Here is a 25,379-nt window from a genome sequence, read left to right on the forward strand (position 1 = left end):
GTTCATTATCCCAGGTGATTGCCATGCTACTTAACTGGGCTGTTATTCCCAGACCTCTTCCAGATGTACATTCAGCTACTGTGTGTTTTTTCTTTCTCTGCTTTGCATTCTGTTTGTAGATCTTCCGTTGTCTGACCTTAGACCTCATTCTGACCATCTGTCTGTTAACACTTCTGCTCTGATCCGCTGTCCTCCTGGTATTGTGACCTCGGAATCTTACCCGACTACGCCTTTGCCTCTTGTTTCTGTTCATGATGTACTTGGCTTTTGACCCATGACTATCCCATCTCATGGCTTGGCAGTTAGAAGTGGCTCAGCATCACAACATGTTTATTTCCTTTGTGTGTATTGGAACTACAGGAAAAAGTAGGAGAAAAGTAGGAGAAAAAAGGCAAATTGGACATCATTTCACACAAAACCACCAAATGGGCTGGACAAAATTCTTGCCAGTCTCAACTTAATATTTGGTTGCACACCCTCTGGAATACATAGCTACAATCGCTTCTTATAACCATCAACAAGCTCCTTACAATTCTCAACTGGAATTATGGATCACTCTTCTTTTGCAAACTGCTCCAGGTCTCTTATATTTGGAGGGTGCCTGCTCCCAACAGCAATATTAGGATGTCCCCATTGTGATTTAGATATCTCAATGGGATTTAGATCCAGACTCATTCCTGACCACTTCAGGACTCTCCAGTGCTTTTTTCTATCCATTTGTGGCTTTCTTCAAGCAACACAAAAAAACAGAGAACAAGTGATAATTTAACATAATATCACACAAAACTGAAATATGGGCTGGACAAAATTGTCGGCACCTTTCCATAATTTTGGATAAACAACTTTGTTTTAAACATGTAATGCTCATTCAAACACACCATGGCAAGTAACATGTGTGGCCAATATGAAAATCACACCTGAAAACAAATAAAAAATGAGACAGCTTCTTCAATCTTTGCATAGTGTGTCTGTGAATATCACACTAGAAAAGAGAACTGGAGATGGACTTGTAACCTTGAGATTGTTGACAATTTTAGTACTGAAGGCCTCAGAGATCTTGATGTTCCTTTGTCTAATAAACATAAATCCAACATAAGCATAAGCCTATATAACGTACAAACCTATAACCTATAATGCAATATAAACCTAAACATAAAATGCAACATAATCAAGAATTTTACAATCCATGGTTAGTTAATCTCCTAGGATGTGGACAGCAGACAGCAATTGGATAAGCAGCCCCATTCAAGTTCTAAATAACTGCAGCACAAACTTTAAGTCAACATTTGAATTAAATTGAATGCTATGACAGGAGACTCAGGAAGACCCCACTGCTGACACAGAGACATAAATTAGCTAGTCTGCAGTTTGCCAAAATGTACATGAGTAAGCCAAAGTCCCTCTGGAAAAGCATCTTTTGACAGATGAGACAAAGATAGAGCTTTTTAATAGAGCACATCATTCTATTGTTTACAGAAAACGAAATGAGGCCTACAGTGAAGAGGTGTAAGTAGCTTGTTGATGGTTATAGGAAGCGATTGATTTTAGTTATTTATTCCAAATCATTAGGCTGAATTTTGGGGTTTTGCCAGGAGGCCCCGTTTGCTAATACAAATCATTTGGGCTAAAACTTTGTTGCAGTCAGGAATCAAGAGGCCGCATTTGCAAATCTAAATTATTAGGCCTAATATTGGGGTTCAACCAGGAGATCCCATTAATTTGCTAATCCAAATCATTAGGCCTAATATTGGGGTTCAGCCAGGAGGCACCATTTGCTAATCCGTAATAGTATACCACCAAGTGGATACAGGTACGCGCAGAAAATAGCACAATCTAATAACAGGCTTGACCTTTAATTAATATGAGAGTCTTCCTACCTCCGTAGGTGAATGAAAGTCCGTAGTATTTCTGCTTTCGTTCTGAAGTCCAGCAGAGAACGTAGTAGAAACAGGTGGCTGCCCCGGCCGGCGGCAAGCCACCACTAACTAACCTCCTGTGAAGAGCGGGGTCCGGCAGAGTTTAGTGCCGCGAGGAGTTCCAGCGGTAAGTGCGAGCGATGTGCAAGCGTGCAGGACCTGCACCAGGAAGGAGACAGGAGTCTCCGAAACGCGTTGGTTTTTGATCCCATCCGCACTCCGTACCTCACCCTCTGAGAATTGCGGTCACGTGACCACGTGCGTCACACAGATCCTGCACGCTTGCACATCGCTCGCACATCGCTCGCACTTACCGCTGGAACTCCTCGCGGCACTAAACTCTGCCGGACCCCGCTCTTCACAGGAGTTTAGTTAGTGGTGGCTTGCCGCCGGCCGGGGCAGCCACCTGTTTCTACTACGTTCTCTGCTGGACTTCAGAACGAAAGCAGAAATACTACGGACTTTCATTCACCTACGGAGGTAGGAAGACTCTCATATTAATTAAAGGTCAAGCCTGTTATTAGATTGTGCTATTTTCTGCGCGTACCTGTATCCACTTGGTGGTATACTATTACGGATATTTGTATTATTTTACAAACCGTTAGTGGAGGTTTGTTTGGTAGTGCTGCAGGAAATTCTTATTAGCACCTAGACTCTGCGCCACCTCTTTGATTTTTTAACCATTTGCTAATCCAAATAGTCTGTGCTAAAACTGTGTTACGGTAAGGAATCAGGAGGCCCCATTTGCTGATCCAAATCATTAGGCCTTATATTGGGGTTCAGTCAGGAGGTCCCATTTGCTAATCCAAATCATTTGGGCTAAAAAAGTGTTGCAGTCTGGAATCAGGAGGCCCCATTTGCTAATCAAAATCATTAGGGCTAATAGTGTTGTTCAGGCACACAATCTCAGAACATAAATGCTGATTGTTCATTTAGTGACAGGTGACTGACATGCCTAAGGTTGTGAAACAGCTGGTTAAAAGAGGGGAAGGGTACATGCAACATGAGTGGGAAAAAGCGAGGTCGTGATGGAAGAGGGAATAGGCTTGGAGTTCGACGTGTATGTGGTTTAGGTGTTCATGTTAATGAAAGCTTTACTGAACAATCACCATCTCATCCTTTCCAAAGACAACTGACAACATCTGTTACTGTACGGGCTACTCGACTCCCTTTCTTTGGCAGCTGCAGAGTGGTACGCCTTGTGGATGAGGCTCAGAAAGAGGATGTGCTCCAGTGGAAAGCAAGCACTGCATCAAGTGGACTCTCCTCCTCTTCCTCCACCTTAACATCACACATCGTATAATCCTCAGAGGTGGCACCCCACTCACCCTTGTTTCCCCCGTGTCACAACTCTCCAACTGCCCAACTGACTAGGGAACCACAGATGGGCCATTATGAAGAGCTGTACACACATTCTATTCCATGGCCATCAGAGGTCTGTTCCAAAGATTCACAGAATCCAGAGGAGGAAAGCATCTGCTCCAATGCTCAACATTTTTCCTGTACAATCTGGGGCCAGATGAAGTAGGGTCCGAGCAGAATCCAGACCATAGTCAAGAGACGTTAACCTCCACCGCGGGTGGAGGTAATTCTGATGAGACTCAGATACCAGAGGAGCATGTGGACTGTACTGTGCTGTAAGGGTAGAAAGAAGATTAGGGCAACTCTCAGGGTGGACAACAGAGAGGAAGGTGATGTAAATCCCATTTGGTGTGAACCCAGAGGCACGCAAATGAGTAACTTAGCAGATAAAGTGGAGGAGGAAGACGAGGAGGTTATGCAAACACAGAGTGATGCAACCATGACAAGCACTGCATCGTCTACCACAACTGGGGCTGTGGCCAGCACTGGTCATGAGTCTGCAGCCTGATGGTATGTACACACAATATATTTCAGAAATCAGCATACCTATTAATGTTTGCCAGAAACTTCAGGACCCGCTGCCATCTGTTGTACTGAAATGTCTTTGGCGTCTTTTTGCTCTTTTTTTCATCATGTTCACTTTTTTTGCACTTTTTGATATACACAGAAGCTGCATGAAGGATGGTCAAGTCACTTCTTTTAGTCACGTCATGGCTTTCAAAGCCAGTTAAATGAAGCTAAAAAAAGATGAAGCATATGCACAGTAAGGTGTTTTACATTGGAATGCTATGTTTATTTTTTAACATTCTTTACATGCTTTTTCAGGTGCATTTCAGACAGAATCCACCTGAAATAAACCTCATGTGTACATACCCTAAAGACAGCTGTCTATACTCTTATGATAAATGCATAGAAAAAGGAAAACAGGGGAGCATGGTGTGTTTCCTACTAACCTAATAGTAAAGTCAGTAACCTTCCAGTGGTAATTAAAATCTCCCATGGTCAGTGTGAAAGAATGGAGAGAATGTTTCATATTTTCAGATAATCAAAAAAATTTACAATGATTGGTCCTAGTTCATTTGAACACAGACAATGGTATTGTTTATGAGAAATACTGTAATAAAGGCATGTGTGTCTGTCAATTATGTTAATTACAGCGTTATTATGCACTTCTAATTTCCATGAAGAACAGAACATTGCTGTGCTAACATTCCTGATTATAATATGCATGAAGACCCAAACTATTTGAAAAATAAAAGAGAGTTAGAGCTTCAAAGTTTTAGCAGAAGTTTACAGATGCAATTCCAACATAGCTTTAACGATTTCTTAGTTAATTGCCTTTATTCAAAGGGTTTTTATAACTTTTTACTCTTTACACACATCGACACATTTCAAACAAGCTAAATCTGACAAAATTCTGATGTAATTTGCAACAAAAACTTTCTCTCACGACTTCTTTTCATCATATTTACAGTAAAAAGTAAAAGGGGAACAATGTTGATCTTTTGACTATCATGGTCCATATCTATCCACTTCTGCTTTGAACTTGAGACTGCCATCATTTTATAGACAATCATCTTGACTGTCTCATACATAAATTTGACCTGCAACTATTTAGCATATGATTAGTTATGCAGAGTCTTGTCATGTCACTGCATTGTTAGGGTTTGTGTACACTATAAGTAAATGCTGCGGGTTGAACGCTGCATACTTATGCAGCGTTCAACCCACAGCATCCAGCTGTTACGGCATAGTGGATGGGATTTCAAGAAATCCCTTGTCCACTATGCATCCAGAGATGCCTGCGGGTTACCCTTGGAGACGGACATGCGGCATCTTTCCAGACCGCAGCTTGTCTATTTTTCTTGTGTAGACGAGAGCCTCCGCGAGATAAATTTCACCCGTACAATGTTTTGGACGCGGTGCTTCAGCACAGTTCAATGAAGACATACAAATTCACCTGCATTCAATAGCTGGCAACGCTTTGGACGTAGTGGACATGTGCTGTGTCCAAAGCGCTGCCAATTCCTGAGCGTGTGCATATACCCTTACTGTTTTGCTCCAAAAGATCTAAATTTTAATTTTTAGTATTTTGTAAATCAAACTTTTGGCTTTCAACACACCCTGAATTCTTCTGGGCATGCTATCGATCAGATTCAAACATGTGTCGGCTGAAACTTGATTTCAGATCTCTTCTACACGTTCCCAATATTATGCATACTTGTCGACTCTCTTGGGTATGTATACAGTTCTCTATTCCATTCTACCCTCAAGAGTTTGATTGGGTTGAGGTCTGGGGACTGTGAGGGCCAATCCAGCACCTCTACTTCATTGTCATTGAACCATTTCTTCACCAATCTCTCCAAAGCTTCTTGTTGTTGTCCTGTTGGAACACTATGTTATCCTTTTCATACACATAGTAATTGAGCTTACCAAGTAACTCATCTTGTAGGATACTCACATATAGCTCAACATTGAGATCACCATCGTTCTTGGTCAAGTATCAAATGCCTTTGGCTGTGAAACAACCCCATATCAACAAGCTTCGTCCACCAAACTCGACATTTTCTTAAATTTGTCAATCTGTTAGCCCCTTTTTCCCTTGTTTCTTTCAGTCCCATTTGCGCCTATCAGAGCTTTATCTATTTACTTTTGTGTCATAACTCCAAATCACCCGTTCCAAATCTTTAAATGTCCACTTTCCATACTTGTTTGCAAACTCGAACCTATGCTTCTTATGATGATATTGAAGTTCAGGGTTCTTCATCTTTTTTCAGGCCACCATTTAAGACTTGTGTAATGTGCGTTACACGGTGCCTACATCAATGTCTGTGATCTCACTTTTATGAAGCATACAAGCCACCACTGCCGTGTTTGTCGCTCCAGAACTGATAGACCGGGTGAAGAGCCAATTTGTTGATTTCAATATTTTTACCTGGATGTCCCCGTTTAGGCTTCTGGATACATGGATGGACTTAATTTCATATTCTTCCAACTGTCATGGCATTCACAAGATGCAGTTTGGCAATTTTCTTGACCAAGAGACCGCTATTGATGAGCTGGATGATGCTGTTTCTCTTCTTTTGTGAAATTGTCTTCATGGCTGCTCCTCGATTCGAACCAATGACGTTTCACTAGGAAATCAACCTAATAATACACTGAGCTATTAGGGAATGTGAAAACAAGTTGTGTTTTGCAGTATTCAGGAAGAAAAATGACAAGAATCTGCATAACTAATCATATGTTCATATGGGCCAGTTTTAGGCAAAGTGGGGTCCTGGGCAAAATTTTAAAATGGGTCCCCAAATACTAACATAATACACATCACACAGAAGCATTTTGGTTCTATTTACATGCTCTGAATCCCGGCCACTAAACAAGTGTGATTAACAATATTGAAGTCATTCAATGTTGTTTCCTGGCCTCTTTACACCGGTTGAGGAACAATGATGGGGACAGAACAATCACTAATGCATCAATCTGTCCCCATACAGTATCATGTTATCAGCAGCATATCTGCCATTTTCGCCGAGCGATGTGCTGCTGAGAACAATGACTTTTGTTCCGGCATTAACAAGCCCATCACTCGATGAATAGGCAGCATTTTGCTTATTTAGTATAATACACCCCATAGTCCTTCACATACTTTAATGTACCCAAAAGTCCTCTATATAATATAATGCACACCCCATAATCCTCCATATGTTACAATGTGCCCCATAGTCCTCCATATAGTATAATTCACTCCCCATAGTCCTCCATATAGTTTAATACACTCCCCATAGACCACCATACATTAAAATACACTCCCCATAGCCCTCCATATAGTATAATACACTCCCCATAGTCCTCCATATAGTATAATACACTCCCCATAGCCCTTCATATATTAAAATGCACTCCCCATAGTCCTCCATATATTAAAATACCCTCCCCACAGTCCTCCAAATTTTAAAATACACTCCTTATATTAAATACTGTACACTCCCCATAGTCCTCCATATATGAAAATACACTCCCCATAGCCCTCCATATATTAAAATACACTCCCCATAGTCCTCCATATATTAAAATACACACCCCATAGTCCTCCATATATTAAAATACACTCCTCAGTCCTCCATATAGTATAATACACTCCCAATATTCCTCTATATAGTATAATACACTCCCCATAGTCCTCCATATAATATAATACACTCCTCGTAGTTTTCCATACATTAAAATAGACTTCTCAGTCCTCAATATAGTATAATACCTTCCCCAGCATCCTCCATATAGTACAATACATTCATCATAATCCTCCATATATTAAGATACACTCCTCAGTCATCCATATAGAATAATACACTCCTCATAGTTGTTCATATAGCATAATGCACCCACATAGTACTCCATATAGTACAATGCACTTTCCATAGTTTAATGCATCCCATAATTCTACATATAGTCTAATGCATTCCCCATAGTCCTTGATACAGTATAATGAAGGTCCCATATGGTGTATATATAGTATAATGCACTGCTTATAGTCCGATGGCATAGAATGCAGCCACACCATAGAGCATAATGCAGCCACCCCATATAGTATAATGTAGCCCCCACATAGATTATAATGCAGCCCCCATAGAATATAATGTAACCACCATAGAATATAATGCAGACCCGCTCATATAATATAATGCAGCCACCAATAGAATATAATATAGCAACAAAAAGAGAAAAGGAACCACTCCAAAATACTGCACACCACTATTCAGTATAAATATGTAAAAAGGCAAACTTTTATTGATACAACATTATTAAAATCATCTAAAACAAATCCCATAATCCCCAAAACGGTCCCGCCAAAGTCATAGAGGTCAAGAAAAATACGTATAATATACAGACAGTTTATGAGATAACAAAATATATTACAAAAATAGTGCATACAAAATGACCTCTTGTAAAATTGAACAAATTACCAATATACCCCCTCCCCGGGAGTTGGAAATATGAACAGGAAGATATTTATACCTAGGGAGGACATGGACCCGTATGAAATGGGTGACTGAATAGACACATAATACATTAGATGCACAATATTGTGAATAATCTGTATCTGTATGCCAGAATAATATAAATAACCCTATAATATAGACACAATAGTGCAAATAAGCGTTGAACTGCAACCTATAGATACAATAGTGCCAAAAGATGTTAGGTCACCACTATAACCAACAAGCGGTATCAATCCAGGCCACCATGTCCAGCCATATAACAAACCCAGGATATCAAAATACTGCCACCGGGGGAGGAGAGAGAATGCAGGAATTAGCGTGGGGAGAGAAACCCTACGTGTGTCGCCGTTACACGGACGGCTTCATCAGGGGAGAGTGCTAAAAGAGCGATCAATGCCAGTTTAAATACCTTTTGGTGTAATGAAGTCAGCGAGCGAGGTACGCACAGAGCGGGAACCAGAAGTGACGCGTAAAGGGCAAAGAATACAGGCAGACGTCTCTGCCAATAGGGCATAATGCGCACGCGCCAGATTTATTCAGGGCGGCGCATCATGACATTGTGAATAGAGCGGAGATCCAGACTTATTCAGCGCGGCGCATCATAACAGTGGAGATACGTTAGGATAATAGAACAAAAAGGTCTAGCATAGGCAGCAAATGAAAAAAACTTATATGGTAGAAGATATATACAGACTAAAAACCAGTCTGAGGTGAAAAAATAAATAAGACCACGCTTAAACATATAATAGGACCACAGACACACACATAAGGGCACACAAATGGGGAAATGAAAAAATGCTGAGAATCACTAGATGGCTGCCCATGTAAAAAGGCAGCTAACAAAAGGCACCTACATAGTAAGAGTGAAATTGGGTCTTCAAGTGGAGAAGAAACGTGAAAAATATTTAAGATGATGCAGCCCTCTAATGAAGGAAGGAGGAAATAAGCTATTTCACCAATCGACTTGGCCAATAAGTAACCCGGATGAAAGCACTGGTACAATGGCATATAGGTACAATGCTGGTCTGAGATAACTAGAAGTAAATATAAAGAGCATACCAGAACACCAGTTATACAAACGGTAATCTAATGAATATATCCCATAAAAGATCAAGATGCCAGAGGCATGTAACCATCTAAAGTTAGTACAGGAGAAGTTGAAATAGGCCGAAAAGGTACACATCGTATACATAAATTGCCTAGTTGTAGTTGGAAAATCCGCATAAATGTCGGTACGTGTGCCCCTCACCCATGGCTGCATAAGCATATACTAAAGTCCATGTATATGTTGATATGCCTTCTTTTTAGCCAAGATTGCATAAAAATGTCCCGAAGAATATACATTAGACCATGGTCATGATTTTCTCCATTCTTCAAAGAAGTTCACACAGTTCAAAGATCGATGAGTCCCAAACCAAGTCCCAAGAACCACCTGAGGGGTTCCTCCATTTGCAGATGCATTTGTTAGGGTATGTCCTCTTCTTGAATCTTAAGGAAAGATCCTGAGCTTCCTTCCGAAAATCCTCATCGATCGTGCAGTTTCTCCTGGTTCTCAGAAATTGTCCTACGGGAACACCCCTCTTTGTATGCGGTGGATGGAAACTGCGGTACGCCAATAAATTGTTGGTAGCTGTAGGCTTACGGTATAAGCAAGTAGATAAGGCACCATCCCGACATACAATAGTGAGGTCCAGGAAGCTTACTGAGGAGGAAGAACATGAAGAAGTCAGGAAAATATTGAATTTTATATGTTCCCTCCAGGTTGTTCTTAGGACTTGCCTTTGAATTTACTGATCTTGGAACAGTATGAATATTTTTGATGAATGGAGAAATTCATGACCATGGGCTTATACATGCTCCTCAGGACATACTTACACAATCTTGGAGGAACCCTTCAGGTGGTTCATAGGACTTGGTTTGGGACTCGTCGATCTTTGAACTGTGTGAACTTCTTTGAAGAATGGAGAAAATCATGACCATGGTCTAGTGCATATTCTTTGGGACATTTTTATGCAATCTTGGCTAAAAAGAAGGCATATCAACGTATACATGGACTTTGTACTTATGCAGCCATGGGTGAGGGGCACACATACCGACATTTATGCGGATTTTCCTACTACAACTAGGCAATTTATGTATACGATGTGTACCTTTTCGGCCTATTTCAACTTCTCCTGTACTAACTTTGGATGGTTACATGCCTCTGGCATCTTGATTTTTTACGGGATATGTTCATTAGATTACCGTTTCTATAACTGATGTTCTGGTATGCTCTTTATATTTACTTCTGGTTATCTCAGACCAGCATTGTACCTATATGCCATTGTACCTGTATGCCAGGGGTTTGGGTAGTATCAGTGCTTTCATCCGGGTTACTTGTTGGCCAAGTCGATTGGTGAAATAGCTTATTTCCTCCTTCCTTCTTTGGAGGGCTGCATCATCTTCAATATTTTTCACGTTTCTTCTCCACTTGAAGACCCAATTTCACTCTTACTATGTAGATGCCTTTTGTTAGCTGCCTTTTTACATGGGCAGCCATCTAGGTCAATGCACCTGCATAATTACTCTGGGCCTCTCACGGGGTTCCTGTTATACATTCGTGGGACCTCTAATTATGTGGGTGCTCATAATCTCCTTTGAGAGTTACGCTTTGTCGACAATTTTTGATATCCGTTATGTGTCATTTGGACTTCTTTTGTAAGGGGTTGAGGTTCTCCAATATATAATTCTATGGGTCTCGTTATGCAGATCATGCTTCTTTGTACATACATCTTTATGTGTCACTTCATCGTCATTTGTTTACCTTTGTGTGCCATTTCATTGTCATCTTGTTCTCTTTTTCAATAAATATAGTTTGATACAATAAATAGACATTATGATTGACTTAATATTTTTTTCTAATTGTTTTCTTTCCACAGGTTTGACTACATACTCACATGGGGGCAAAGGATTAATAACATTCATCTTATGGCAATTGCCACTTATTTCCCCCTTGCTCTCATAGTGATTCTCAGCATTTTTTCATTTCCCCATTTGTGTGCCCTTATGTGTGTGTCTGTGGTCCTGTTATATGTTTAAGTGTGGTCTTATTTATTTTTTCACCTCAGACTGGTTTTTAGTCTGTATATATCTTCTACCATATAAGTTTTTTTCATTTGCTGCCTATGCTAGACCTTTTTGTTCTATTATCCTAACGTATCTCCGCTGTTATGATGCGCTGTGCTAAATAAGTTCTATTATCCTAACGTATCTCCACTGTTATGATGCGCCGCGCTGAATAAGTCTGGATCTCCGCTCTATTCACAATGTCATGGTGCGCCGCACTGAATAAATCTGGCGCGTGCGCATTATGCACTATTGGCAGAGATGTATGCCTGTATTCTTTGCCCTTTACGCGTCACTTCCGGCTCTGTGCGTACCTCGCTCGCTGACTTCATTACACCGAAAGGTATTTAAACTGGCATTGATCGCTCTTTTAGCACTCTCCCCTGATGAAGCCGTCCGTGTAACGGCGACACGCGTAGGGTTTCTCTCCCCACGCTGATTCGTGCATTCTCTCTCCTCCCCTGGTGGCAGTATTTTGATATCCTGGGTTTGTTATATGGCTGGACATGGTGGCCTGGATTGATACCACTTGTTGGTTATAGTGGTGACCTAACATCTTTTGGCACTATTGTATCTATAGGTTGCAGGTCAACGCTTATTTGCACTATTGTGTCTATATTATAGGGTTATTTATATTATTCTGGCATACAGGTACAGATTATTCACAATATTGTGCATCTAATGTATTATGTGTCTATTCAGTCACCCATTTCATACGGGTCCATGTCCTCCCTAGGTATAAATATCTTCCTGTCCATATTTCCAACTCCCGGGGTGGGGGTGTATTGGTAATTTGTGCAATTATACAAGATGTCATTTTGTATGCGCTATTTTTGTAATATATTTTGTTATCTCATGAACTGTCTGTATATTATATGTATTTTTCTTGACCTCTATCACTTTGGCGGGACCGTTTTGGGGATTATGGAATTTTTTTAGATGATTTTAATATTATTTTATCAATAAAAGTTTGCCTTTTTACATATTTATACTGAATAGTGGTGTGCAGTATTTTGGAGTGGTTTCTTTTCTCTTTTTGTTGCCATGTCATGTCACCACTCTTCTACACCCCTTTAATGTGGATTGTTTTATTGGTAGTGCGCAAGTGTTCTCTTTATGGTAATAGAATATAATGTAGCCCCCTCAGAGTATAATGCAGTCCCCCCTCATAGAATATAATGTAGCTTCTCCCCATAGAATATAATCCAGCCCCACAGTCCTACAGTATTATGGCCACAAGTACTCACGAATATATTAAAAAAAAGCAAAAAACACGATACTCACCTCTCCTCCTCGTTCCCCGCTGCTCCAGGCTCCAGGCTCTGCACTAGTCTCAGCAGCAACACTGCCCAGCACACAGAATAGTGCATGATGAAGAGATGTAATTGTACTCCTGCTGTGTCAGCAGGGGTGGATTAAGGGTAGCCAGGGCCCCGGGCTGTTCAGACACTGTGGGCCCCCCCCCCCCCGGTCATGTGACGGGGGTCATGTGACGGGGGTCATGTGACGGGGGGTCATGTGATACCCGAACCAGATTATTCCGGAAAAATGGCCAGGCCCTACTCTACTGTAACCTATTAAATATTTGTTGAAATCTGCAATACAATTTAGGTATATTTTGACCAATAATATCACATACAAGGAACAAATACCACCGCGCCATGACCAGATCACAAATTACAACCACAGTGATCGAATAATATCACATACAAGGAACAAATACCACCGCACCATGTCAAGACCACATATTACCACCACTTGGTAACCAAATAGCACATTCAAGGGACAAATACCACACCATTTCCAGACCACATATTACCACCACATAGTGACTGAATACTACAATACTGATTAGTAATAAAAAACAAAACAAAACACAATACTATCACCATAAGTGCCAGTATTCACAGGAGATCTGTACTTAGTATGCAGTGTCTGTGTACAGGTAATACAGTGATCACTGGTGACATTGTACACAGGACCTCTGTATATAGTATACAGTGTATAGTGTCAGTGTATAGGTAACACTGACTCACCAGTGACGTCTCTGGGTGAAGTCCTCCATCTTTCATCCAGCACAGACCGCCATCATTTCTTCCAGCCAGGACTCATTTCTGCAGGAAATAACATAGTTATCTAGAGCTCTGCTTGCAGGACACATTACTTAATTTTTCACAACTTCTACATTACACCACATGGAGAAAAAAAGGCGATATAGTGTCACTCTGCACAGTAACAGGACCGCCCCCCCTCCTATTTAAAACAGTATACTCAATAAATAAAATAAATACATCACTGCAGTAATAATATCCCTTAATTAGCCCCTATGGTAATAATATTCCCCACCCTGGCCCCGTGTGTCTCATTCCTGGCTCCAGCCATATGTTCTCCCATCCCGCCCTCATGAGTATCCATTCTACACCATATGATCTCCCCATCCTGCCCCATCTGTCTCCATCGTATCCATCCTGCCCCATGATCCAATCCTGCCCCATGTCTTTCATTCTGCCCCGTGTCTCCAATCATGCCGCGTGTCTACATTCTGCCCATGCCTCCAGTCATGCGCCCAGTGTGTCCGGCAATCTGCCCCAGTGTGTCCAGCATATTACCCCCAGTGTGTCCAGCATATTACCCCCAGTGTGTCCAGCAATCTGCCCCAGTGTGTCCAGCATTGCCCCCAGTGTGTCCAGCATTCTGCCCCAGTGTGTCCAGCATATTACCACCAGTGTGTCCAGCAATCTGCCCCAATGTGTTCAATTTTGCAGCATTGCCCACAGTGTGTCCAGCATTGCTCCAGTGTCTCCACACATTGCCCCAGTGTCTCCAGCATTGCCCCCAGACAGTGTATTCAACAATATGCCCCAGTATGTCCAGCATATTGCCCTAGATTATCCAGCATTGCCCCCAGTGTGTCCAGCAATCTGCCCCAGTGTCTCCAGCAATCTGCCCCAGTGTCTCCAGCATTGCCCCAGTGTCTCCAGCAATGTGCCCCAGTGTCTCCAGCAATGTGCCCCAGTGTCTCCAGCAATGTGCCCCAGTGTCTCCAGCAATCTGCCCCCAGTGTCTCCAGCAATCTGCCCAGTGTCTCCAGCATTGCCCCCAGTGCGTCCAGCAATCTGCCCCAGTGTCTCCAGCATTGCCCCAGTGTCTCCAGCAATCTGCCCCAGTGTCTCCAGCATTGCCCCAGTGTCTGCAGCAATCTGCCCCAGTGTCTCCAGCATTGCCCCAGTGTCTCCAGCAATCTGCCACAGTGTACCCAGCATTGCCCCAGTGTCTCCAGCATTGCCTCCAGTGTCCAGCAATCTGCCCCAGTGTCTCCAGCATTGCCCCAGTGTCTCCAGCATTGCCCCCAGTGTCTCCAGCATTGCCCCCAGTGTCTCCAGCAATCTGCCCCAGTGTCTCCAGCAATCTGCCCCAGTGTCTCCAGCATTGCCCCCAGTGTCTCCAGCATTGCCCCCAGTGTCCAGCAATCAGCCCCAGTGTCTCCAGCATTGCCCCAGAGTCTCCAGCATTGCCCCCAGTGTCCAGCAATCTGCCCCTGTGTCTCCAGCAATCTGCCCCAGTGTCTCCAGGATTGCCCCAGTGTGTCCAGCAATCTGCCCCAGTGTCTCCAGCAATCTGCCCCAGTGTCTCCAGCAATCTGCCCCAGTGTCTCCAGCAATCTGCCCCAGTGTCTCCAGCATTGCCCCCAGTGTCCAGCAATCTGCCCCAGTGTCTCCAGCATTGCCCCCAGTGTCTCCAGCAATCTGCCCCCAGTGTCTCCAGCAATCTGCCCCAGTGTCTCTAGCAATCTGCCCCAGTGTCTCCAGCAATCTGCCTCAGTGTCTCCAGCAATCTGCCCCAGTGTCTCCAGCAATCTGCCCCAGTGTGTCCAGCAATCTGCCCCAGTGTCTCCAGCATTGCCCCCAGTGTCCAGTAATCTGCCCCAGTGTCTCCAGCATTGCCCCAGTGTCTCCAGCATTGCCCCCAGTGTCTCCAGCATTGCCCCCAGTGTCTCCAGCAATCTGCCCCAGTGTTTCCAGCATTGCCCCCAGTGTCTCCAGCATTGCCCCCAGTGTCTCCAGCAATCTGCCCCAGTGTCTCCAGCATTGCCCCCAGTGTCTCCAGCAATCTGCCCCAGTGTCTCCAGCAATCTGCCCCAGTGTCTCCAGCATTACCCCCAGTGTCCAGCAATATGCCCCAGTGTCTCCAGCATTACCCCCAGTGTCCAGCAATCTGCCCCAGTGTCTCCAGCATTGCCCCCAGTGTCCAGCAATCTGCCCCAGTGTCTCCAGCATTGCCCCAGTGCCTCCCGCATTGCCCCCAGTGCCTCCAGCATTGCCCCCAGTGCCTCCAGCATTGCCCCCAGTGTCTTCAGCATTGCCGTTCGCAAAAAAAAAAAAAAAAAAAGAGTTCTCCTCACCTGACCAGCGCTCCAGCGGCGAGCAGCTCCCTCCAGCAGCGCACACTCGCCGGCGACTGACAATGACGTCAGACGCTGGCGACATGTGCGCTGCGGCCGACTTCAGCTGCCAGCCTCCAATTGGCTGGCGGCTGTTGTTAACCGCCACAGCGCCGGAAGGGGCCTGGTGAGCAGCTGAGAAGGGGCCTGGTGAGCAGATGAGAAGGGGCCCGATGCCGGCCCCCTCTCTCTGCTCACCGGGTCCAGGGGCACATAAATGCCGGCGGCGGCGGGCATTCACAGTACTCGGGCGGTCAATCTGTGCGGTAGCCCATGGCCCCCCCACACCACTGGGCCCTGGGCTACCGCCCATATTGACCCTCTTATAATCCACCCCTGTGTGTCAGAGGCAGAAGGAAATGATGGGAGAGGGAGCGTCATCTGACTCCTCCATCATTGCTTTCAACTGTATCGGCGTCAATGATGAGATATTGAGCCTGAAAGTCAAAAGTTCAAAACATTGTTACCCTTTTGCTCTGCACTGTATGTAATGTTATGTAATTTAGACACTTTTATGACTTGTCTGACAAAGAGGTGTGAGCTCTATGAAAAAGGGTGTGGCTTATCAAGAAAATTAAGACTAAATTAAGTTTGCACAGTCTAAGAATAGACAGTGTTGATAAAATATGTATTACTGTTTCATGGCATACTGGATTCTTAAGACTAAAGGTTATTCCCATCATATAGTATGGTAACATATCAACAGGACTCACAGTATCCAACTTCTACCAGGGTATACACAATTTTACAGTTACAATATGTGTTATTGGAAGTTAAAGGGATTGTCCACTACTTTCAATTACCCCCCCATGTATCCCCCCGGGGCCCCTGATGATTTGTGTAAATACCTTCTTTAGCCATTTTCGCCTGTGAGCGGCGCTATGCTGGTGCCTGAGTCCGGGTCACGTGACCCCCAGGCTTCAGCCGCCGCTCATTTCCGCAGACGTCACGTCAATTTCCAGACTCTGGAAATTGACGTGACGTCAGTAGCAGGCGTGTCCCCAGGCTCCACAGACAGCAGTCACTGATAAAGAGTGACTGGGCTGTGGGCGGGGCTGAGGCTGCCTGCGGGGCTGTGCTGGGGGCGGGCGGGGCTAAACAGGGATGTGCGGGCGGGCGCCGGCGCCTGTGCTGTGCGGTCGCCGGCGGTGTGCGGTCCCGGGCGCCGGCGCTGTGCGGTCCCAGGCGCCGGCGCTGTGCGGACCGATATGTGCTGGGGGGTGGTGTGTGTGTGTGTGTGTGTGTGCGTGTGTGTCTGTCTCTGTGTGCAGGCATCGTCCGATGGGACAAGTCCCATCGGGCTCTGCCTGCTACAGAGGCAGTGAGTGACACATTAGCCAATGATGGGACAGTAGTAGTCCCATCATCCGGCTAATGTGTTGAATGTAATAAAAAAAAAAAAATACACATATACATATACAGTACATACATACATACATACATACATACATACAACACACACCATGCGACGACATGTGCCATGCGACGACACTCACCATGCAACGACACTCACCATGCGGCGGCATGCACCATGCGACGGCATGCGACATGTACCATACAATGACATGCGACGACATGCGCCATGCGACAACATACGACATGCACCATGCGACGTGCGCCATGCAACTACATGCACCATGCAACGACACTCACCATGCAACGACACTCACCATGAGACGGCATGTGACATGTACCATGCGACGACATGCGCCATGCGACGACATGCGCCATGCGACAACATGCGCCATGCAACAACATGCAGCATGCGATGACATGCGCCATGCAACAACATGCGACATGCAGCATGCGACTACATGCACCATGCGACGACATGCGCCATGCAACTACATGCACCATGCGACGACATGCGACATGCAGCATGCGACGAAATGCGACAATGCAACGACATGCGTCATGCGACAACATTCGACATGTGAGACATGCAGCATGCGACGACATGCACCATGCAGCGACATGCACCATGCAACGTCACTCACCATGCGATGGCATGTGACATGTACCATGCGACGGCATGCGTCATGCGACAACATGCATCATGCGACAACATGTGACATGCAGCATGCGACGACATGCACCATGCGACGACATGCGCCATGCAACTACATGCACCATGCGACGACATGCGACATGCAGCATGCGACGAAATGCGCCATGCAACGACATGCGTCATGCGACAACATTCGACATGCGAGACATGCAGCATGTGACGACATGCACCATGCGGCGACATGCACCATGCAACGACATGCACCATGCGACGGCATGCGACATGTACCATGCAATGACATGCGACGACATGCGCCATGCAACAACATGCGACTTGCAGCATGCGATGACATGCGCCATGCAACAACATGCGACATGCAGCATGCGACGACATGCACCATGCGACGACATGCGCCATGCAACTACATGCTCCATGCGACGACATGCGACATGCAGCATGCGACGACATGCACCATGCGGCGACATGCACCATGCGACGGCATGTGACATGTACCATGCAATGACATGCGACGACGTGTGCCATGCGACTTGCAGCATGCAATGACATGTGCCATGCAACAACATGCGACATGCAGCATGCGACGACATGCACCATGCAACGACACTCACCATGCTGCGGCATGCACCATGTGACGGCATGCGACATGTACCATGCAATGACAGGCGACATGCGGCGACATGCGCCATGCGAAGAGATGCGCCGACATGTGCCATGCGACGACATGCACCATGCGATGACATGCGACATGCAGCATGCGACGAAATGCGCCATTCAACGACATGTGCCATGCGACAACATTCGACATGCGAGACATGCAGCATGTGACGACATGCACCATGTGACGACATGCACCATGCGGCGACATGCACCATGCGACGGCATGCGCCATGCGATGGCATGCGCCATGTACCATGCAATGACATGCGACGCCATGCGCCATGCAACAACATGCGAAAAGCAGCATGCGACGACATGCACCATGCGATGACATGCGCCATGCAACTACATGCTCCATGCGACGACATGCGACATGCAGCATGCGACGACATGCACCATGCGGCGACATGCACCATGCGGTGACATGCACCATGCAACGACACTCACCATGCGACGGCATGCATCATGTACCATGCAATGACATGCGATGACGTGCGCCATGCGACAACATGCGACTTGCAGCATGCAATGACATGCGCCATGCAACAACATGCGATATGCAGCATGCGGCGACATGCGCCATGCGACGACATGCACCATGCGACGACATGCGCCATGCGACAACATTCGACATGCGAGACATGCAGCATGCGATGACATGTACCATGCGGCGACATGCACCATGCAACGACACTCACCATGCTGCGGCATGCGCCATGCGATGGCATGCGACATGTACCATGCAATGACATGCGACATGCGCCATGCGAAGAGATGCGCCGACATGTGCCATGCGACGACATGCAGCATGCGACGACATGCACCATGCGACGACATGCACCATGCAACTACATGCACCATGCGACGAAATGCGCCATGCAACGACATGCGCCATGCGACAACATTAGACATGCGAGACATGCAGCATGTGACTAAATGCACCATGCGGCGACATGCACCATGCAACGACATGCAACATGCGGCGGCATGCGCCATGCGACGGCATGCGACATGTACCATGCAATGACATGCGACGACATGCGCCATGCGACAACATGCGACTTGCAGCATGTGATGACATGCACCATGCAACAACATGTGACATGCAGCATGCGACGACATGCACCATGCGACGACATGCGCCATGCAACTACATGCAGCATGCGACGGCATGCACCATACAGCATGCGACGACATGCACCATGCGGCGACACTCACCATGCGGCGGCATGCGCCATGCGACGGCATGCGACATGTACCATGCAATGACATGCGACGATGTGCGCCATGCGACAACATGCGACTTGCAGCATACAATGACATGCGCCATGCAACAACATGCGACATGCAGCATGCGACGACATGCGCCATGCAACTACATGCACCATGCGACGACATGCGACATGCAGCATGCGGTGAAATGCGCCATGCAACTACATGCGCCATGCGGCGACATGCGAGACATGCAGCATGCGATGACATGTACCATGCGGCGACATGCACCATGCAACGACACTCACCATGCTGCGGCATGCGCAATGCGACGGCATGTGACATGTACCATGCAATGACATGCGACGACGTGTGCCATGCGACTTGCATCATGCAATGACATGTGCCATGCAATAACATGCGACATGCAGCATGCGACGACATGCGCCATGCAACTACATGCACCATGTGACAACATGCGACATGCAGCATGCGACGAAATGCGCCATGCAACGACATGAGCCATGCGGCGACATGCGACATGCGAGACATGCAGCATGCGATGACATGTACCATGCGGCGACATGCACCATGCAACAACACTCACCATGCTGCGGCATGCACCATGTGACGGCATGCGACATGTACCATGCAATGACAGGCGACATGCGGCGACATGCGCCATGCGAAGAGATGCGCCGACATGTGCCATGCGACGACATGCACCATGCGACAACATGCGCCATGCAACGACATGCACCATGCGACGAAATGCGCCATGCAACGACATGCGCCATGCGACAACATTCGACATGCGAGACATGCAGCATGTGACGACATGCACCATGTGGCGACATGCACCATGCGGCGACATGCACCATGCAACGACATGCACCATGCGACGGCATGCGCCATGTACCATGCAATGACATGTGACGCCATGCGCCATGCAACAACATGCGACATGCAGCATGCGACGACATGCACCATGCGACGACATGCGCCATGCAACTACATGCTCCATGCGACGACATGCAACATGCAGCATGCGACGACATGCAGCATGAGATGACATGCAGCATGCAACTACATGCAGCATGCGCCGACATGCGACATGCAGCATGCGACGAAATGCGCCATTCAACGACATGCGCCATGCGACATTCGACATGCGAGACATGCAGCATGTGACGACATGCACCATGTGGCGACATGCACCATGCGGCGACATGCACCATGCAACGACATGCACCATGCGACGGCATGCGCCATGCGACAGCATGCACCATGTACCATGCAATGACATGCGACGCCATGCGCCATGCAACAACATGCGACATGCAGCATGCGACGACATGCACCATGCGACGACATGCGCCATGCAACTACATGCTCCATGCGACGACATGCGACATGCAGCATGCGACGACATGCAGCATGAGATGACATGCAGCATGCAACTACATGCAGCATGCGCCGACATGCGACATGCAGCATGCGACGACATGCACCATGCGGCGACAAGCACCATGCGGTGACATGCACCATGCAACGACACTCACCATGCGACGGCATGCGCCATGCGACGGCATGCGACATGTACCATGCAATGACATGCGATGACGTGCGCCATGCGACAACATGCGACTTGCAGCATGCAATGACATGCGCCATGCAACAACATGCAGCATGCGACGACATGCGCCATGCGACGACATGCACCATGCGACGACATGCGCCATGCGACAACATTCGACATGCGAGACATGCAGCATGTGACGACATGCACCATGTGGCGACATGCACCATGCAACGACATGCACCATGCGACGACATGCGCCATGCAACTACATGCACCATGTGACAACATGCGACATGCAGCATGCGACGAAATGCGCCATGCAACGACATGCGCCATGCGGCAACATGCGACATGCGAGACATGCAGCATGCGATGACATGTACCATGCGGCGACATGCACCATGCAACGACACTCACCATGCTGCGGCATGCGCCATGCGATGGCATGCGACATGTACCATGCAATGACATGCGACATGCGCCATGCAGAGATGCGCCGACATGTGCCATGCGACGACATGCAGCATGCGACGACATGCGCCATGCAACTACATGCACCATGCGACGAAATGCGCCATGCAACGACATGCGCCATGCGACAACATTCGACATGCGAGACATGCAGCATGTGACGACATGCACCATGTGGCGACATGCACCATGCGGCGACATGCACCATGCAACGACATGCAACATGCGGCCGCATGCGCCATGCGACGGCATGCGACATGTACCATGCAATGACATGCGACGACATGCGCCATGCGACAACATGCGACTTGCAGCATGTGATGACATGCACCATGCAACAACATGCGACATGCAGCATGCAACGACATGCACCATGCGACGACATGCGCCATGCAACTACATGCAACATGCGACGACATGCACCATGCGGCGACATGCGCCATGCGGTGACATGCACCATGCAACGACACTCACCATGCGGCGGCATGCGCCATGCGACGGCATGCGACATGTACCATGCAATGACATGTGACGACGTGCGCCATGCGACAACATGCGACTTGTAGCATACAATGACATGCGCCATGCAACAACATGCAACATGCAGCATGCGACGGCATGCACCATGCGACGACATGCGTCATGCAACTACATGCACCATGCGACGACATGCGACATGCAGCATGCGGCGAAATGCGCCATTCAACTACATGCGCCATGCGGCGACATGCGAGACATGCAGCATGCGATGACATGTACCATGCGGCGACATGCACCATGCAACGACACTCACCATGCTGCGGCATGCGCCATGCGACGGCATGTGACATGTACCATGCAATGACATGCGACATGCGGCAACATGCGCCATGCGAAGACATGCGCCATGTGACGACATGCGCCATGCGACGACATGTAGCATGCGACGACATGCGACATGCCGCATACAGTACATACATACAGTACATACATACATACAGTACAGACATACAACATACATATAGACATACAGTACATGTAACATTACATACTCACCATCACTTGTCACTTTGATCCCCGAAGCCATTGTCATCTGTAAAAAATATTAAAATAATAAACAAACACTATACTCCCTGATCCGCAGAAATCCAATTAAAACGAGTGTCCCTCGACGATCTCCCGTCGAGAGCAGGAGCATCTGCTGATGCGACTGCTCTCCAGAGGCTCCAGGAACACAATGAGGGGAGGAAGGTATCCTTCCACAATGTATTCCCCACAATGTATTCCTACGCCCCTGTGAGAAAATAGTCCCTAATCTCATTTTATGCCATTGCTGTGCCATAAAGTGAGATTTGTCCTAGGGTAACCTCTCAGTGATGCACTGCAGGAGCCATTGTCTCCTGTCAGTGTGTCACTGAGGGTCCTATAGAGCAGTGACATCACCCGATGTCACTGTGCTATAGGGGAGATCATCGTGGGACACTCGTTATTAATTGGACTACGGCGGACAGGTAGTATACGGTTTATTATTTTACGTTTTTTGCAGGTGCTGAAGTATGGTAAGTATGGTTAAATATAGAATAATAAAATACTTTTTTCCTAATGTGTGTGTGTTTTATTAACCCTTTATTAATATTTGATTAGTAATGGATATGCATCTTATTGACGCCTCTCCGTTATTAACCCGGCTTAATGTCACCCTACAATAGCAAGGTGACATTAACCCCTTATTACCCCATATCCCACCGCTACACAGGAGTGGGAAGAGAGGGGCTAAGTGCCGGAATTGGCGCATCTTACAGATGCGCCATTTCTGGGGTGGTTGTGGACTGGTATTTGTAGCCGGGGGGGGGGGGGGCAATATCCATGGCCCCTCTCTAGGCTATGAATATCAGTCGGCAGCTGCGTAGCCTTTCTGGCTACAAAATATAGGGGGACCCTGTGTCATTTTTTGGGGGGGTCCCCCTATTTTAATAGCCAGTAAAGGCTACGCAGACAGCTACGGGCTGATATTCATAGCAGGCTACAGATATTGTCCCCCGGCCGTCGGCTTTCCCCCTCTGGCGCAGAAAATTGCGCGGGAGCCCACGCCGTTTTTTTTTAATTACATAAACATATAGTTTATTAACCCCTATCTGCCAGCTGATTGAACAATACACAAAGTCATAAAATATCTGTCAAAATTATGGATAATTGGTGATGACACAACAATCTGAAGCAGCAGTACACAAGCCTCCAGAAGAAGCAAATATTGCAAAACGTGCGTTGGAGCTACGTACTCAGCGGGCACCATACCCACATGAGTAAGCACTATATGTATCACCTTATTAGCACTATGCAATTTATCGCAGCGTTAACACTTGTTTCTGCCTAGTATTTTGCCATTTAGTTTTCAACTGGGAAACGCGGCGTGAATAAGATTTACTAGATGTTGGACTGATTGTAACGCATCGGGTACTCTAGAATATGTATGTAGTATATAATACAGCCCATGTAGTATATAACAAAGCCCACATAGTATATTGCAATGTGGGCACCATATCCCTGTTTTTAAAAAATGTAAAAAAAAAATAAAAAAAAAATTATATACTCACCTTACAGAATCCCCCGCATCCAGGCCATTCCCTTAAGCGATGCTTGTTGTGACGCTCCATTGCCAGTAATGCCATGCGGCCATAACACGTGATTATGTAGCGGTCTTGTGTGAACGCTATGTTATGTTCGGGCATTGCCGCAATGCATTATTTGGACCGGATTGTTGTAAGTAGTGTTAAAGGCTGTTGAGAATATAATTTTTTTTTTATTATTATTAATTTTAACATCATATGTTTTAATTATTGATGCTGCATAGGCAGCATCAATATTAAAAAATTAGGGACACTAAGGCTTCTTTCACACTTCAGTTGTTTGGCGTCAGTCACCTCCGACACAGTGATGGATCTACGGATCCATCACAATTGTTGAGAAAACTGTTGTAACGTAACGTTTTTTTGGACGGATCCGTTAGGCTACTTTCACACTAGCATCGTGCACTGCACGTCGCTATGCGACGTTGCGGCGTACCCACGCATAGTGTGGAAGCGCCGCACAACGGGGGCAGCGGATGCGTTGAAAAACAGCCATTGTGAGGAGCGGGGAGGCGGTCGGAAATGCTGCAGACGACGCACCAAAAAACGTTACATGCAATGTTTTTTGGAGGCGACGGTCCGACGCAACCGTCGCACGACGGTTGCGACGTGTGCCAGTGCATCGCTTATAAAAGTCAATGGAGAAAAAAAGCATCCTGCAAGCACTTTTGCAGGATGCGTTTTTTCTTCAAAACGACGCATAGCGACGTGCAGTGCACAACGCTAGTGTGAAAGTAGCCTTAGGCCTTTTTCACACTTCATTCTTTTGGTGTCAGTCCAAAACTGCCATTTTCCTCAAATAGAGGATCCACCATTTTTTTTTGTGGATCCGCTATTTTCCCATAGACTTGCATTAGCGACGCAGTGCTACGCATTGACACACGTCGCAACCGTCGTGCGATGGTTGCGTCGTGTTGCGTAGGTCCGTCGCCAACAAAAAAGTTGCATGTAACGTTTTTTGGTGCGTCGTCTGCAGCATTTCCGACCGCGCATGTGGG

This window comes from Ranitomeya variabilis, chromosome 5, assembly GCF_051348905.1.
Source record: "Ranitomeya variabilis isolate aRanVar5 chromosome 5, aRanVar5.hap1, whole genome shotgun sequence".
Lineage (NCBI taxonomy): Eukaryota > Metazoa > Chordata > Amphibia > Anura > Dendrobatidae > Ranitomeya > Ranitomeya variabilis.